Source organism: Fukomys damarensis, unplaced genomic scaffold (assembly GCF_012274545.1).
Source record: "Fukomys damarensis isolate Sample0158 unplaced genomic scaffold, DMR_v1.0_HiC HiC_scaffold_37, whole genome shotgun sequence".
Classification (NCBI taxonomy): domain Eukaryota; kingdom Metazoa; phylum Chordata; class Mammalia; order Rodentia; family Bathyergidae; genus Fukomys; species Fukomys damarensis.
Window position 1 is genome coordinate 59,601,452 of NW_022900949.1, and position 17,366 is coordinate 59,618,817.

A 17,366-nucleotide genomic window follows, 5' to 3' on the forward strand; every position below is an offset into this window, starting at 1 on the left:
TAACAGCAAAAACAAGAAATGTCTTAGAGGAACCAAGTTAATTTCATGCATCCACTATAATAACTCATGTTAACTGGTTGCTTATCATATACTAAACACTATGCTTCATGGAGGCTAACTGACCTGATCCTAAAAAAACCAAACCAAACCAAACCGAAAACCAAAAGCAACATATCAGAAATAGTCACCATCCCTTTATTTTTAGGTCTGAAAACTAAGGCACAGACATTAAGACACCTCTTGCATTTGAACTGAAGTACATTGGCACCAACACATAATCTTAGAATCATCCTATATTCTCTCATCTAAATTTACTGAGCATCATCATAGGTACTAGGAATGACAGATTAATAAAACAGAAAGGGTTCAGCTTTCATGTAGTCATTAAAAATAATGATTTTGAGAGCTTTGATTGAAGCTCTGCAAGCGAGACGTCAAGCCAGGAGTCATGAGCGACAGCGGCAATCAGAATTATGTCGAACGGGTTCATGCTGATGAAGGAAATGAGGAAGTCGTCATATGACAAGTTTTATAAGTGAGTATTTGAAGCTTAGGGATAAGTGAAGCTGATATTTGAAAAAATAAAAGAAAGAACGCATGCTAATTATCATACTGGAAGTCCCACTTATAGATTATTGAGCAATCTGTGTGAAGTGGGAAAGATGAAAGAAGTCAGAATTTGAAATGGAAGAACGAAGACAAGAAATAAAAATGAAGTTAAGAAACAATCTGGAATCAGCACTACACTAAGAATCCAGTTCTGCTTCCAGAAGTGGATGTGCTCATGGATCAGGAAAATCTGTAAGGCATACCCCTGCAAGGTCTCCCCCCAAGGAGGATTCCAGGCATTCCAGATCAAAGTCCAGGTCCAGATAGATCCGGAAGAAGCTCTTGAAGGCATTATACAAGGTCAGGATGGCGACCTTGCTCTCATAGATGTTCTCGTAGCAGGTCTTAGAGATTACCGCCCGTGTCACAGCCATTCTCCTGTCTACTCGAAGGCATCCTGTTGGGAATCAGTAAATCCTGACCCAAATGGTTGTCATGGAGTGTTTGGGTCGAGCTTGTCCACCACAGAAAGAGATTTAAGAGAAGTGTTCTCTAAATATGGCCCCATTGCCAACGTTGTCTATTGTAGATGACCAGCAGTCTAGGCACTCCAGAGGATTTGCCTTTGAGTATTTTGAAAATGTAGATGATGCCAAGGAGCTAAAGAACATGCCAATGGAATGGAACTTGGTGGGCGTAGGATCAGAATTGATTTCTCTATAACAAAAAGACCAAATACCTCAACACCAGGAATTTACGTGGGGAGACCCACATATAGCAGTTCATGCCGTCCGGATCACTGTGACAGAGGATATGACTGCCGCTATGAGGATCGGGACTCCTACAGCAGATCACACAGAGGAGGTGGTGGTGGAGGAGGTGGATGGAGAGCTGCCCAAGACAAGGATCAGATTTACAGAAGGCGGTCATCTTCTCCCTACTATAGTCATGGAGGATATAGATCATGCTCCAGATCTTGATCCTACTCACCTCGTCGCTACTAAGGCATGAAGATGAAGACTTTCTGAAACCTGCCATAGAGCTAGAATATTGTTTGTGGACAATATTTTTATTGTCTTTAAAAAGTGAACAGTGCCTAGTGAAGTTAGGCGACTTTTACACATTTTATGATGACTACTTTTGGTGGAGGTGAAATGCTGTTTTCATTCTGCATTTGTGTAGTTTGGTGCTTTGTTCAAAGTTAAGTGTTTTCAGAAAAGTATGTTTTGCATTTTTTTTTTTTTACAGTCTAAAGTTGAACTGCTGAGAAGTTTTTATTATACAAAGCTTCATTTAAAAGGTTTTTCTACTGAATCCAGGGTAATCTGAAGATCGAAGCCTGTGTGTAAAATGCTACCAAATGGCAAAAAGCAACAATAAACAGTTTTAATTTTTTTTCCATTCTAACATTGATGCTTAGCAGAACTATTCAAATTTGTTATCAGTAAATTCAAAGGTGAAAATACCCATCTTCCTCCAATCCGTGAAACACCATATTTAATATACCCACAACTAAGTGTTAAAAATATGCTCTGTAATTCTGTACTACTAATATCAGAACTAAGTTTTTCAATACAGCAAATGCTTAATGCTTATATAAATGTGGATTTGTCGGCCTTTATGCAATCTATATTATGAATAGCAGGGAATAAGAAGAGTTACACATTGTGTATGCCGTAAGGCTGTTTCTTAAACCTGTTAAAAAGGGATAATGGTATTTCAACTAGTTGTGAGCAAATGACAATATGTTCCACCACAAATGTACTCTTGCTCTTCTGTCTTTTAGACCATTTAAAAAAACCTGGGTGCTTCACAGTACGGGATAAGAGAAGGGAACATTACACCTGTGTCATGGATGAACCAAAGACTGCCTGTTCATTTTAAAAATATTATTTTCAGGCTATTTGCTTATCAATGGAGGCCCAGTTTCACTCAAATGTCTTGAGAACTATGTTAAATGAAAGAAAATGAAGAGAAAATTTGCTGGTGCAGCTCAGCTTACAAAGAAGTGTTGCTTTTCTTCTAACCTTATTACTTATAATTAGTCTTTCTATAGCTTAGTCCCTGATAGAGAATATTTCTTGGGTTGGTATGTATACTTTGTACTAATTTTAAAGAAAGATAAAATTTATATTCATCAAAAGTTCATAGAGATTGGATAAGTAGGTAAATAGAATGATCATCTCTTTCTTGGGGTGGAGTTATGCTAACTCCTAGCTACCACATGTGTCTGAGGCAAGCTGAAGTGCTTGTTCTTAAAATTAGTTCCTTTGCATGTAGGTTATTTTCAAGACCAACCCTAGAGATGTCAGGCGAAGAATTATGGTTTGGAGTTCTGTCTGGTTTGGGGGTGGCTGATACAGTTTGAAACCAGGGTCTTCTTTGCACGCGCTCTATCACTGAGCAGCGCCTCCAGCCCCCACAGTCTGTTTTTAGTCGTGGTGTCATTCTGCCTCTAAATTGGTTAGAAAGTATTTTCAGGTCCTCTTTTGTAAAACTGAGTGGTGTGTTTTTTAAAATGTCTGCCTGGGTTTATTGGTAACTGTTTAATTTACATAGCATTGTAATTCTGCGGGTTGTAACTGTACTATGTGCCTAATGGATTTTTCTAGATCCATTCTCAACCAGTTTTAGAGCAAGAAGTAGCCACTCAGATGTTTTAATGTCAGTTTTGGAATTGAGTCCAGATAGAGCTTGTGTTGTAGAGTAATAGAGATTGGAAAAAAAAAAAACTGTTTTGAAAATTACATACAAATATGGAAACATGATTGTGATATGAAGTTAGTTGAAAGAAGCAGAATACATAATATCTATGATAGCAACTAGCTAAATATACCTCGATTTTTTATAAATAGAAATAATATAAAATTGAAAATAATCATACAGTGAGAATGGACTATGATTTTTCTCTAAGATTATCTTAAAAAATTTTACTGCTTTCATTAGAAGATTAATAAAAATTAATTCTTGCTACCAAAGCTTGACTGTGGTCTTCTTACTATATAGGCTTGTTTGTCTTGCCCCACAAGATCGTCTAGGGCTTGACTAGTGAATGACAAGAGTCCTCCTTATGGTGCCTTATCCACTACTCAGTGACTCGCAATAGTTGTGGGCAGAGCCTGTATGCTTCATGTGCTACACACATATATGGATTATCATCGATTCTCCATGAAGAGGGCTGCAGATCAGAGTGGTGTCTTCTGAACCTCACTTTCCAGTGTCTTTGAGAACTCAGTGAGAATAAGACATTATTAACAGTGATATTTAGGAGAGATATTTCACCAAAAATTGTCCTTATGTGGATTCCAGCAAGAGATTCTAAATCTGAAAATGTTCATCCATAAATAAACAGATACATCTCAGAATATGAAATTATTCTATGAATAAAGGAGAAAAGGTTAGTTAACTAATCATTTAAAAATTTTATGTACAGGAGGATTGCAAGTTGTTATATAATATATAATATATATTATATATATGGCCTTTAACTTCATTAACCATATTGTTTTCTCTAAAACTATTTCAGAGATTTTTTTTAAGTGGGAGAAAGAAGAGAAAATAGTGATTCTAGATAAATGATTAAATAGGTTCAGAATTTTAAAAATGTAACAAAAAGTCCATAGTTTTATAATAAAATGTTAACAGTATAAATTATAATTTATATAGTAAATTTATAGAATGATTGACCTAATTTAATATTTTACCTGAAAATATATCACACAATGATATATTGCCAATTTTGGAAAATGAAAACTGAATAAAACAAAATAAACTAAGCATGAAGTTTAATAGGTGGTTGTTAATACTTTTGGCATGACAGAGCCTTCGACTATTATGGTGAAAACATCAATGCAGATAAATCATTTTACATGTGTTATGCTTCAGGTTAAGTTCATTCTTAAAGGTAGTGTTTTCTTTTTACTGTTATCTGGATTAAAGGGTTTTATGAGTTATTTTCCCACATACTGTACACACATACTGATTGTTAAAATATAAAAAGGGAACAGGGGCTGGGGATTCAGCTCAGTGGTTCAGCTGCATGCCTTGTAAGCGCAAGGACCTGGTTCGATCCCCAGTACCAAAAAAAAAAAAAAAAAAAAGGTGGGGGACAGGGAACAGGGAAGTTCCTCCTAGAAGTGCTTGGTACTTGTGGCTGTGGTGAGGCATTGGTGACATTCTGATGGCATTACGGTCAGTCCCATCATTTCTCCCTCACGGACACCTCCTTAGCACGTAGGCATAAGGAGAAGCAGAATAGGAACTAAGGACTACACTGCATGTGGCAGTAAGAGAGCCCTGCACCCCGAAATGCTAAAGGTCAAACTGGAGTCAGGGCTGTGCTAGTGACCAGTTCACCAGCATCCATGGTCCAGATGAGAAACCTGTTGTCTCGGAGGAAACCTGCACAGAGATAGGGGAAGTGGCACGGCATGGAGGAAGTGAAAAAATGTCTTTCTCAGGCGATTGCTATATTATCTTTCCATAAAGCCGAGAGAGGGATACATATATTGCTCTACAATTTGCATTTTCACTAACCATTATACTGTGGACATCTTTTCATGTTATGTATGGGTTTATTCCATTCATTTTAATATCTACATAGAATTTAGCTGTAGTGAAATTTATTAAGCATTGCCTGCTGCTTACACACTTACTTCCATATTTTATTATTATAAATTTGACACTATAAATTGTAGGCTCTAGAGAGGATGACAACGCTTTAGCTGTCCCCTCTACCACGCCTTTCGGTCCTTCTCCGTGGTTTCTTATGCACATGGGCTAGCATTCCTGTAGGTTTCCAGGAGAAGTTGTCTACCTGGAGAGATGTGAATTCCCATTTACATTTTAATAGACACTGGTAAACTGAACAAGCACTCTTTGTTAAGGGTATGCTTTTTATTAATTTTATTGCTTAAAAACAACTATTTGTTTTTCCCTAGAAAAGCTAAGACATATACACAATAAAAACATAGAGGATGAAAAGAATGCATAGTAAAATGTAAGCCTTTTATTTTCTAATTTCCTCTTTCTCCAATGGCAGATTTCTTCTATTTTTTTTAATAACAGGATATCAAAATGCTAGCCTCTGAGAAATACCAAAATTTAACCAATTTTCTTTAGATGTATATTCAGATTGTCCTATGCTATTGCAACTAAAATAATTGTGTAATGAATATCTTTATTTGTCACATGCGATTTTAACAATAATAAAAAATCTTACTGACATTTTTATTGTGGTTATATTTAATTTATAATTTAATTTAGGGAAAGTTGACATGTTTATAATATTTAATCTTTCAATCTAAACAGGAATACTGTTTCATTCTTTCAAGATTCAGTGATATATATCTGCATGTCATTATTCTAGAAGTTATTTAAAGTAGGGTTATTTCATTACATTTTCAAACTTGTTATTTTACAGAAAAGTTACTGGTTATCACATTTTACAATTAGCTATCATACTGGGTCATCTTATATTTACACAAATTTTCCATGTGTCTTTCTTTTCTCTATGTGATTGATTATACTATCTGTGAATAATAATTTTTGCTCACCCTTTTCAACTTTTTGTACACTTTTTCTTTTATCTAATTAGGTGGTACATATGCCATTTTAATTTAATATGTTAAACAATGTTGGCTTTTCCTCACTGTAATACAGAGCCTTTTTGTATTTCACTATTAATCAAGATGCTGTCCTAGAAAAAAATGAGAATAAGCAAATAATTCTTTATCATAATAAAAATAATTTACACATAAAATTTCAGTTTATTAAGCGAGTTTGTCTCGAACATGTCCATTTTTAATGACTGGGTAGTTCAAACACTACCAGGGATGAGTCTCCCTCTGACTGTCTCCCCATTTTCACAGGGCTTGTGGGGCTCCCAAGGTCACCTAAGCAGCTCAAGGCAGCTAAGGCCCTCCTGTTCTCTCTTTTCTGCGGTCACTATGACACATAAACTTCCCAAGATACTTCTGGGCCCAGCAGTGTGCTGGTGACCAATGCAGCTCACCCACACTGGTCTCACTAGGGACAAGAGAAGAAGGCAAGCTCCCCTCCTTTTCGTCTTTCCTACAATGTGAGATCAAGACTCCTCTTTAGCCGATAGGGTAGCCAGCTGATACTAGAGTAAACCTTACAAGGCATTACTGAAGTCTGATTGTTGATGGAGGTAGTGGAGCGCATTTCAAACTGGCCTTACCCATTCCCGGGGAGTGGCAAGAGGGCCACCTGCCTCACTCTCTGTCTACCTCCAGGTGTCAACAGAATCTCCACCTCTCGGGCAGTGGACACTACTGACTGCACCAGAGAGAAAACAAAGGTCATCTTTGATGGTGGTGTAAAGCCCACTTCCTGAATCTTCATTTCCTTCCTAGGATTGATTGTTTCTCAGACAGATCCGTTTCTTTCTAGGAAGTGCTCATCCATCCTCCCGCAGGCATACAATCATAATAAAAATAATTGTAATCCGACATCATGTACATTACATTTTTGGTTTTGTTTTGTTGTGGTGTAGGGGTTGAATATAGGGCTCTGAATGTGGTAGGCAAGTACAGAACCCCTAAGATACACTGCCAGCCCTGCCTTTCTTTTAGAGACTGGTTGTTTAAATTTTGTGATGACCTGGGTATGATTTGCTCAGGGGAAAAAATTGGGAATCAACTGAACACTCCTTTGTGGGAAGTACTGAGCAGTGCATGAAAACATAAACTGACTGCATGGAGTCTTATTAATTTACCAACAATCACAAAGGCTTCGTAGTAACATTCTTTCCGCATGGCTATAGGTATGGAGCCACACTTCCTATGTTCTTCCACGATTTGCCCTTTCTTCTGGCCCCATGCTGGCCCAGGAAGTCAAAGTACAACTTACTTATTTGCTCTAGGAAACTTGATTCTTCTTCTAGATAAGATCCTTAGTTTTCCAGGCCCTTTATTACTGTGCTTGTACTCTTTATAAGTGCACAAATGAATATTATCAGTTTATTTTCTTTTCCTTCTCAATGTATGCCACTTAGGGTGGGAATGGGAATGTATTTATTTACTTGACTACTTTGTTGAAAATTTACAACAAGTTGGACTGTTTAGAATTCTGGGGCTACAACAGTGGAAAAAATGGGCAAAATCCCAATGCTAATGGAACTTATGTTCGTGAGGGGAGACACAACAATAAAAAAAAGAAAAAAATGTCCAGTACTGAAAATTCCATGATGAAGATAAAATAGGATACATGAAAGAAGTGACTGGGTGTTGGTCAAGAAAGGACCCCTGAGTTCTTGCCTTTTTAGATGATCATTCTTTCTTCCTAGTCCTTCAACACATAGCTACCAGTTTACCTTGCAAATGGTAGTAAATACACTCTGGAGTCATTGAAAAGAAAACAAGTTCTGAAGCCCAAGGAAAGTTTCTTATTGATGACTTTTAACAGCATTGGTTCCAAGTAGCATTTGATTTTTGATCTCTAATTAGATGGTGATATCCATGGACTTTTACCATAAGCTTCCTCTCTTTATTTTTCCAGCATATTGCCAGCTGCCAATTACACCATTTTCAAAAGAGCCCATGCAAAAATAAAGTGATCTCAAATTCTGGCCAAGAAAAACCTGCTAAGTAGTTGGCATTATTCTTAGGCAATCTTTCTTCAAGCAGTTTCGGGAACTCCCGAGTTGTACTTCTGCAAAAGTTTGCACCTGGGAAATGGCATGGAGGCTTTTATGAGGAAAGCTATTACAGGGCTCTCAGTGGAGCTGAGACAGGAGAGGCTACAGGGAGCTCTATTTTTCAGTTCAGTAAGGTTAGGCATTTACTGTTCTCATAAGTTTTTTCACTGCAATAAAGGTCAATGGGCCTTTTTAGGGAGGAGAGCTAGACTCCTGTCTGAAACTGCTATCTTTGGCAGTCAAAAAGACAGAGTGCTTTAGATTCTTCTGGAAAGAGGTAAGTTGTTTATTTAGCTTGGGAGAGTGGTTCAGAATAAACAGTGGATGAGCAAAGCGATAAGAATTCACTGACTTCAGGGCTGAAGGTTTAAAGCCCTAAGGTAGGGTGATTGCAAAGCTAAACCATGTGTGGCCAACTGTGAGTCTGGTTGTTTCTTTGATATATGAACTCTGCCAAGAAATGGAACATTCCTGTACCTGGAACTCTCCACCCCTAGACTTCCGGAGAAGAAAAGCAGTCTGCTAAAATTGATTTTTCTCTCTGTCTTGTCAGTTTTTAAATAATAAATATTTTCCTAAAGACACTAGTGTTCAACATTTTTGTTCCATTAGCCCCTAAAGGAAGTTTGAAAAGGAATGTATTATTCAGATCTATGTTGTAATCCAAAAAATTTCATCCAAGTATTAAATAATTGCAAAGGATGCAATTTACTGTTTGTTGTAAATGTTGGGTTTTTAAAGCAATGTTGTTACCAAGCTTGTTATAATATGCCTAATGGAATATAAGCAGTATAACAATTTAGACATGTATGGCGGTACACAACTGCAATGCCAGCAGTCTCTGGGGCCCAGACAGGAGGGTTCCAACATCAAGCCTCGTCTGGGCAATCAAGTCAGGCCCTGTCTTTAAATAAAAGGTGGAGAGGGGATGGGGATGTAGGTCATTGTGAAGGCCTTGGGCTCAAGCCACAGTACAGAAAAGAAAGAAAGAAAGAAAAAAACAAAATCATACAACTTGGTACTATCATCCACTAAGTAAAAGCTGGGCACTTTATGCTATTTCTTGTTTTCTCTGAATTTGTATTCATTGTCATTTATAGGATTTAATCTTAATTAAATGTACCTTTGTGTTTAAGAGAAAATATGCCTTCGCATTTTTTTTTCTGTGATTAAGGTGAAATTACATGTTTTTCTTTCCTTTGGTCATAAGTCATCCAGATTGAGTTGTCACTGGAAATATTGTCGGTTGTACCTGTGACAGAAACAATACTTTGCCATACCCTTTTCTTTTCCTGGTTCAAGAAGTTTAGATTTCTCAGTTTTCCACTGGGACGTTAAGTAGAAAAGACACATATCATTTGAGGCTGTAGGCTCTTAAGAGTAATTCAGCTCTCCCTCTTTTTCTTTCCTCCCTTCCCTTCCCTCTGTCCTCAACTTCCAAGTTGGTTTCTGTAGGTATTGTTAGATGGCAGAGATGCAAAATAGAAGCAGAGCTACCTACAAAAGCTTTGGAAGGGCCTGTCATCCACATCCGACTGTGATACAAGTGAGCAGTAAATTTTCATTGTGGTAAGCCATTGAACTTTTAGGTGTATTGGTTAGTGTAAAGAGGCTTTCACCATCCTGATAAATATAAGATATAACTGATCAAAACAGTGTAGATGGTGTACAACTTTTGACAGATAATTATTAAAAACAAAATATTCAACATTTCTGAAAATGCATCTTTTAATAAAAACAAAGAAATCTTGTTCACATAAATAGGAATGAAGGTGGAGAGACCAAAATCACTCAATTCCCTTGGAGTTACACACATACAGTGATGTATAATAAAAATTTTAACCTACTGACTATCAACCAAATTGAGTCCATTGCAATTTACAAAGATTTAGTAGCCACTTGACTTGCAGAGGGATGTGATACCCATGCATCAGATATTCATTTTCTTAACATCCTTACCAATACTTTACACTCTTTTTGGTGGGAGTTCCAGAGTACCTGACATGCCAGTACAAATCACCATAGTAAGATTCTGTATATTGGGAGAAAAACATTAGAAACGGAAATAGTAGGGTTTCTCAGGCAGTCAATTTTAGAAAAATGTTAAGTGAACTTCAAAAATCTGGAAATTAATTTCCTTTGAAATACCTATGCCTGTGCTACTATGAATGAATGAAATCTCTATGAATGAATTCTCAGGGATACTTGTATTTCCATTAGAAATGATGGTTCCAGAAAAAGGAGAAGGGTCAGAAGGCAGAACTTCCTAATCAAATCCTCACAAGGCTTCAGACCTTCCCTGAAGCCCTTGGCCCATCATTTCCCGACTGTCCATCTAACTCTCATCAGCTCACAGTAAGTAAGGTCCTGTCAAGATTAAAATCTGAAACATAGCAAGAATTGTTTTACATCAACAAGGAAAATATGATTACTACAACAGAAAAAGATGGGCAAATGATGTAATAAGCAATTATCAAAAGAAGAAATACAAATTGCCAATCTCCACAGAAAATGTTAAAGCTCACTCCGAAATCACAAACATGCAATTTAAGACAATGAAATACCATTTTGAAAATTAAACTGCTAAAATAAATTAACTTTCATTGGTGGAAGGAAAATAAACTAGTTCAATTCTGCTAAGGAGCAATCAGGCAATGTGTCGTGCATGAAAAGCCTTAGAAAATTTATAAAGTTGAGCTAAACAATCCCCAGTCTAAGAATTGTCCTAAAGAAATAATCACACACATGTACAACAAAGATTCAGTCTCAAACTTTATGACAATGTAAATTTTAGTCAAGTTTCTTTTGGCTGCCAGTATTAGGTGACAGACATCTTTCATTTGAATTTTTGTTTGTTTGTTTGTTTGTTTCTGGTACTGGGGATCTTGTGCTTGTAAGGCAGGCGTCGGCACCAGTGAGCTAAATCCCTGGCCCTGACATCTTTCATTTGAAATGCCTCTTCTCTACTGTGTTTCTGGCTCTCTTTAATCCTTTGTTAAGGTTTTTGATTGATTTAGACCAGTACATTGACTGATTTCATCTAATCAGCTGTTTATCTAGTAGAAGTGTGATACGATGGGTAGGGTTACCTTTTCCAGGGCTACATGTGGGGTTCAGTTTAGGTTTTTCAGAAGAGACAGGAAATAAAACAAAGATGTCATTCCTATAATAGTGAAGAATAGAATCAATATAAAAGTCAAGCTAGGACAATGCTATGGTTTAATTATAATGTGTCCCCTGCATTGATCAGCTTTCCTGTTGCTAAAACAAAATTACCTGATGCCTGAAACTTAGAGGAGAGGTTTATTTTAATCCCTGTTTGAGAGGTTTCAGTCTATGGTCAGCTTTCTCCAAAGCAGAAACAAGTAGTGGAAGGGCATGGCGGAACAAAGCCGCTTCTTCATGGCAGCCAGGAAACAGAACACAGAACACCAGAGTGGAAGGGGTCAGGGACCAGATACAGCACCTAAGGGAACACCCTGGGACCCACTCAGACACTCAGACCTGTGCTTTACTCATTTCTTAAGCCAGTCAAATAGACAAGAGTAACCATCACCCTCACTGCCAAGACTCTGTATTGGGAGTGCTGACCAATTAGCCATTAATCCACGGATTAATTCATTGCCAAATGGGTTATTGGGATGTGGGGCCTACTTAGAAAAAGTAGGTCTTGACTTTGAAGTGTCTTTTCTTGGTTTCTTTCCCTGTCTCTCTGGTTCCTGGTTGCCTTGAGGTGAGAGGTTTGCTTCTGCCTTGAAGCCAATCAACCATGACTGAAACCTCTGAAATCATGCACTAAAAAAAAAAACATTTTCTCCTTTAAGTTGTGTACATCAGATGTTTCGTACCAGAAATGTAAAGGTGACTAATAAAGACATGAAGTAAGCTGATATGCAGTGAGACATTAATTTCAAAATTTTGTACAAGAATATTTGATGACCAGGAAATATATTTGCGATATTCTTCTAGTTGGAAAAAATACATCACAAAAGAGAATATACGGTATGTTTTAATTTAAAAAATTTTTACAAAAGTAGGGATATATAGCAAAATTTTAGAGATAGAAATACTTGGATAATGGGATGACTAGTTGCTAACTTCTTATCTCTATGAACACAGTTTGTCTTAATCAATTACAGTTACCATATATAAGAGCATTTGATAAGAAAAACAAGTTTTCTGATCTTTAAGAGGACCAAAAAATAGTAGAACCCAATTTCTGCATGAACAAAGATTCTGATCAGCAACTGAGACAAGAGGTTGAGAAACACTTTCCCTGTTTGAGGGACCCTAAAGCATACACAGGTGTGGCCACTAACAACCGAGCGATGAGGGGAAAGGAACAGATCCTCCATCATCTAATCCTCCTGTTCTCCACCTTCCATCAAGCCCTTCGGCTTTCTATGTGAAGACATGTAGTTTAGGGAACAGGGAACCGGACTTGGACATAGAGGACATGAGTTATTTTGACAGTTCGCTAGCTGCTTTCTGTTGATGAAGCTAGATAATAATAGGCAACCTGTTTATTCACAGGGTTGTTGTGCAACTGAATGAAGTAAAATGTAAATGTGCTTGAAAAAAGATACCCATACGCTTGAGTAGCTCTCTAATACACACATGTACAAACACAAAATATATATACTACAAATGTGTCAAATGCCTATGTCAGGTAATTACAGAAGTAAAAATTAGAAGCCCAAACTCTGATGTGGCCTTGGCTAAATGTAAATGAAATGAAAGATCAGTGGATTTGATTAGATGACTAGCGAATGAAATGTCTTATTGATATAAGTGCTTTGAAAAGTCCTGATTATTGCTCTTCATAAGATATAAAAAAGACCATTAAGGACTACTTACTTTCTGGTGAAAACAGAAGCATAATAAACAAGGAACATTGTTGAAAGACAAAAAGTCTTATTTAAATTTAAATGTGTGCCTACAGTGTTTTTATAGTATAATAAATTATAGCTCCTCTATTTTAATGTTTACTGACAAGGGGAGACATTCTCTTAAGATATTTAAATATTAACAATATATGTGACCATTAACCACAAAGTCTCAGATTGCTACAAAGCTGATAAAACAAATCTGATGCAGGAGACTGTTTGCTTGGCTAGGAAATATGTCCCATGAAATTACATTTGTTCCCAAGCTGAATATGCACTCTCTGCACTGGGGATTAACTCACTCTGGAGCCAGTGGACTTACTAGTCGAATTAAGCCCTGCCTCATACCCTGGATGGATTCTCTTATTAGTCCAGTACTTTGGTTCTGGCTTTCTGGGGTAAAACACCAGAAACAAAGGATGCTTCAAATATAATGAAGTAAAATTTATTTATTACACAATGTCATTTAAGTCACAGTGGGCAGTGAGGGGAGAGAAACTAACTTTTGCTGCACTTCAATGTTTTTGGAATAGTATTTTACCAAGCACTTACTATCTTTGTAATAATAAATAGAATTTTAAACGCTTTGAACATTGCATCATACAAACCATTTTTTCCTGTATAGGCTGTGGATAAGGGCTTGATTTTTCTCTTCTATGCCCTGAAATGAACAAAGAATTATCCTAGTCTAGTTACTTGTCATAAAGGGGAATCTGTTCACAGGGGTATTATCACAATTTCTGCATTGTTAGTCTGCCTAGTACTTAAAAAAAAATGATTGAGTTACCAGATTATGGTTTGAATATAGCCTGTCCATTTCAAAGCTCATGTTGAAATTTAATCCCATTATGAAATATTAAGCAATGGGACCATGCGCATCTGATCACCCAAATGGGTTAGTCCATTTCATGGGCTAATAGGCTAATAGGTTAATGAGTTATCTAAAGAGTACATTTGCTACAAAAGCTAGTGTGACTAGATTTCTTACACACTACACTTCTCCACCACCTCAGGACTCTGCGATCATTAGATGGGGGGCCCTTACCTTGGACCATAGCTGGGAGACAAATAAACCTCCTTTCTTTATAACTTACCCAATCTATTATTTCGTATTATTAGCAACAGAAGTGGAATAAGGCATTAAAAGCTCAGCTGAATTTTGCACACAAATGTAATATAGTCGATACAATGGTTTCTTCTGCATACATTCTACATGCCCAGGCCTCCAGATGCTGAGCAGCTAAAACTGATGTTTCTATGATGGACATCCAGAGGTGAGTCTGATTTAGCTTTGAGTATTCAGATGTATTTAAGAAGTAGTGGTTCTGACTGCTCCTGGTGGCAAGTTTACTGAGCTCGAGACAACTTTGGGGTTTTTGTAGCAGCATTCCTGCCATCAGCTTTGTGGGGAGTAAATGGTGACTGATCATTGGTTTTTTTTTAGTTGTTGTTTGTGTTAGTTATTTTCCTCTTGTTGCTGAGACAAAATACCCAACACTCAAATTAAAAGGGGAAAAGGTTTATTTAGCTTATAGTTCATAGAGGTTTCAGTCAATAATTAGGTGGCTCCAAGGCAGCTTGGGAAAGGGGCAACAGTTCACGGCAGTGCAAGACTGAAAAAGGAATATGAAACTTTCACAGCATTTTTGTGTCCCTTTTGTCCCATCCAGACTACTGGGATTAGGACAGTGCCAAACCAATCACTCACAAGTAGTGGTTTAGTAACCACACGCCCTTAATCCCAGTATCAAACATTCCAGATTCAGGCATGAGGCTTTGTTTTTGTTTTTGTTTTTGTTTTTTGTTTTTTTTTGGTATCAGGGATTGAACTCGGGTCTTTGCGTTTGCAAGGCAGGCCATCAAACTGCTGAGCTAAATCCCTGGCCCTTTAAATTTCATCTTTTGTTTTTTGTTTTTTGCTTGGTACTGGGGATTGAATTTAGGTCCTTGCGCTTGCAAGGCAGGCCACCGAACCGCTGAGCTAAATCCCCGGCCCCAATTTATTTGCTTTTTTCTTTTTTTCTTTCTTTTTTTTTTTTGGTACCGGGGATCAAACTCGGGACCTTGCACTTGCAAGGCAGGTGGCAGAACCACTGAGCTAAATCCCCGGCCCAAAAGTTTATAGTATTTATAAATCCTTTAGAAGGCTTTTTTTTTTGGTACTGGGGATTGAACTCAGGGCCTTGTGCTTGCAAGGCAAGCGACAGAACCACTGAGCTAAATCCCCGGCCCTGGCATGAGGCTTTGGGGGAAGGCATCTAGGCACAAGCCACAATGTTATCAATGTTATTTTGGTTACTAGTGTGGATGTAACTAGTGCATCAGTGCTCTGGAGCCCAGAGAAACAACTACAGTAGCTTTCTAATCACTAGATCAGTGATGGAGAACCTTTTAGAGACTAAGTGCCAAAGTGCAATGCAAAACTCACTTATTTATGGTAAAGTGTCAACTCTGCAATTGAGCCCGGATACTGAAGTTTTAGTTTACAAAAAAACAACTCATACATCAGCATCTTTCACCTTAAGAGAAAAACACAATAACACGCATGCCATAGGTTTACCGCTAATGCCCTAGATTGTGCCTACTGCTAACAGCTCAGAGGGAGCTTCCTGATTCTCATCTTGAGACCTGAGGAAGAGCTGGCAGTTTCCCTTCCCAGGAGTTGGCTCGTTGTTCTTTTGGGAGTCGGTCCAGAGGCCCAGCCTCAACACATTGTAAACACTTCATTCCCCGGCTAAAGTCTTTGCCCTTCGTGCTTAAAATAACTAGAATGGATTTTATCTTCTGTAACAGCACTCTTACTCACACACAGGAAAAAAAGAGATGTGGCATTTCTGGCTGCCATTTTGATAGGTTAACAGTGCAATGGCAAGACGCGATGGACTCTAAGTTCCATAGTTCCTATCCTACCTAATTATACTCTTCGAGTCTATTTGTCAAATGCCATGTTTTTCATTATATCTTTTTAAAAAGCAGATGTAACACCTCTCGTAGATATTTTACCTTTTTGGACCATAGAGGCTTTGAGTTTACTATGCCATTAATACTTCTCCAAAGCTTGATTGAAAATAAAATTTTGATTTCTTAGAAAGTGCAATTCTTCAAATTCTAACACATTCCCAAATATCCTCAAATCAAACCAAGAAAAGCCATACACTTACATCATGTTATTTGGGTCCCTTATATAGTTATTTCTACCAAACTACAAACTTAGTTTTATTCACTCTAGTGATGCTGTTGAATAAACTGAAATGCCACTTCTACGAGCATACAAGAAAAAGGTTTCTTTCAAGCCAAGTTCTTTTTTTTTCCTTGTGAAGTTTACTGGTATATTTAAAGCAAACAATACAGTTACATTCATCATTGGGATCTTGTACCTTTACATGACAGGTCTTGGTTCTTCTTTTTTCCCCAATCCCCTGCCCTCCCTTCACTCCTTCACCTTTCCATATTTACAAAGAGTTTGTTTCCATTTTTCCTTTTTCACATTTTTTTCTTTTCCCTTATTTCCTTTCCCCTACCCTTCCCACTTCCTCTTTAGCTACTTTTTCCTATTTCACACTATCAATTATACCATTTGAACCTTATTTACATTTTTAGTTTCTCACACCAGAGAAACTATTCGGTGTTTACTCGTTTGTCCTATTTATTTCACTTAAGAGTGTAGCCTCAATGTGCATCCATTTAACTATAATTGTCTCTAGTTTCTCATTCTTATGGCTGAGTACTACTCCATTTTATAGAAAAGCCACATCTTCTTTACTGAGTCTCCAGTTGATGGGCGTTTGGGTTGTTTCTAAGTTTTTCCCCCATTCCTCTGTCCTCCCTTCAACCTCTCCATCCCTCTCTATTTGCAAAGACTTTATTTCCATTTTCTCATATTAATTCCATTCCCTTCTTTTCTTTCCCCTGCCCCTCCAACTTCCCCTTCCTCTTTGTCCCTTTTCTTCTTATTTCACATGATCTATTATACCTTTTAGTCCTTATTTACACTTTCAGTTTCTCATACCAGAGAAACTATTTAGTGTATATATACATGTGTGTGTTTTATTTTGTATGGCCTCAATGTTCATCCATTTAGCTATAGATGTCTCTAGTTTCTCATTCTTTAGATCCAAGTAGTACTCCACTTTATGAAAAAATCCACATCTTCTTTATCCAGGCTTCCGTTGATGGGCAATTGGACTGTTTCCAATTTTTAGCTATTACAAACTGCGCTGCTATCAACATGGTGCACATATATCACTGTGGTATGATTTTTAAAATTCTTT

General features: G+C 37.4%; 1 protein-coding gene and 1 pseudogene across 1 annotated transcript in view; one reads left to right on the forward strand and one right to left on the reverse strand.

The window, feature by feature from the left end:
- LOC104861674 (IQCJ-SCHIP1 readthrough transcript protein) overlaps positions 1–17,366 on the reverse strand; it is a 571,872-nt gene that overhangs the window by 151,056 nt on the left and 403,450 nt on the right. The window lies entirely within an intron of this gene.
- LOC109118040 lies at positions 449–3,383 on the forward strand (annotated as a pseudogene).